Source organism: Herpailurus yagouaroundi, unplaced genomic scaffold, assembly GCF_014898765.1.
Source record: "Herpailurus yagouaroundi ecotype Mexico unplaced genomic scaffold, PumYag 71225, whole genome shotgun sequence".
Classification (NCBI taxonomy): Eukaryota; Metazoa; Chordata; class Mammalia; order Carnivora; family Felidae; genus Herpailurus; species Herpailurus yagouaroundi.
In genome coordinates, this window is record NW_024420957.1 from 3,973 (window position 1) to 5,958 (window position 1,986).

Below are 1,986 nucleotides of genomic sequence, written 5' to 3' on the forward strand. Positions count from 1 at the left end.
CCAGCCCTGCATCCCAGGTATAAATCCCACTTGGTCGTGGTGAATAATTTTTTTAAGTATTGTTGGATCTAGTTGGCTAATATCTTGTTGAGGATTTTTGCATCCATGTTCATTAGGTAAATTGGTCTATAGTTCTCCTTTTTTGTTGGGTTGGTTTTGGAATCAAGGTAATGCTGGTTTCATAGAAAGGGTATGAAAGTTTTCCTTTCATTTCTATTTTTTGGAACAGCTTCAAGAGAATAAGTGTTAACTCTTCCTTAAATGTTTGGTAGAATTCCCCTGGAAAGCCATCTGGCTCTGGACTCTTGTTTTTTGGGAGATTTTGATTATTAATTCATTTTCTTTACTGGTTATGGGTCTGTTCAAATTTTGTTTCTTCCTGTTTCAGTTTTGGTAGTGTATATGTTTCTAGTAATTTGTCCATTTCTTCCAGATTGCCCATTTTATTGGCATATAATTGCTCATAGTATTCTCTTATTAATGTTTTTATTTCTGCTTTGTTGGTTGTGATCTCTCCTCTTTAATTCATGATTTTATTTATTTGGGTCCTTTCCTTTTTCTTTTTGATCAAACTGGCTAGTGGTTTATCAATTTTGTTAATTCTTTCAAAGAACCAGCTTCTGGTTTCATTGATCTCTTCTACTGCTTTTTGATTGCTATAGCATTAATTTGTGCTCTAATCTTTATTATTTCCTGTCTTCTTCTGGTTTTGGGTTTTATTTGCTGTTCTTTTTCAGCACTTTAAAGTGTAAGGTTAGGTTGTGTATCTGAGACCTTTCTTCCTTCTTTAGGAAGGCCTGGATTGCTATATACTTTCCTCTTATGACCATCTTTGCTGCATCCCAGAGGTTTTGGGTTGTGGTGTTATCATTTTCATTGGATTCCATATACTTTTTAATTTCCTCTTTAACTTCTTGGTTAGCCCATTCATTCTTTAGTAGGATGTTCTTTAGTCTCCAAGTATTTGTTACCTTTCCAAATCTTTTCTTGTGGTTGATTTCGAGTTTCATAGTGTTGTGGTCTGAAAATATGCACGGTATGATCTCGATCTTTTTGTGCTTGCTGAGGGATGATTTATGTCCCAGTATGTGGTCTATTCTGGAGAACATTCCATGTGCACTGGAGAAGAATGTATATTCCACTGCTTTAGGATGAAATGTTCTGAATATATCTGTTAAGTCCATCTGGTCCAGTGTGTCATTCAAAGCCATTGTTTCCTTGTTGATTTTCTGATTAGATGATGTGTCCATTGTTGTGAGTGGGGTTTTGAAGTCTCCTACTATTATGGTATTACTGTCAATGAGTTTCCTTATGTTTGTGATTAATTGATTTATATATTTGGGTGCTTTCACATTTGGCGCATAAGTGTTTACAATTGTTAGGTCTTCTTGGTGGATAGACCCCTTGATTATCATATAATGCCCTTCTGCATCTCTTGATACAGTCTTTATTTTAAAGTCTAGATTGTCTGATATAAGTATGGCTACTCTGGCTTTCTTTTGTGTGATAGATGGTTCTCCATCCCCTTACTTTCAATCTAAAGGTGTCTTTAGGTCTAAAGTGGGTCTCTTGTAAACAGCATATAGGCAGGTCTTGTTTTCTTATCCGTTCTGTTACCCTATGTCTTTTGATTGGAGCATTGAGTCCATTGACTTTTAGAGTGAGTACTCAAAGATGTTAATTCATTGCCATTATGTTGCTTGTAGAGTTGGGGTTTCTGGTGGTGGTCTCTGGTCCTTTCTAACCTTTGTTGCCTTTGGTATTTATTTGTTTGTTTGTTTGTTTATTCATCTTTTGTCCCCTAAGAGAGTCCCCCTTAAAATTTCTTGCAGGGCTGGTTTAGTGGTCACAAACTCCTTTAATTTTTGTTTGTCTGGGAAACTTTTTATCTCTCCTTCTATTTTGAATGATAGCCTTGCTGGATAAAGAATTCTTGGCTGCATATTTTTCTGATTCAGCACATTGAATATATCCTGCCACTCCTTT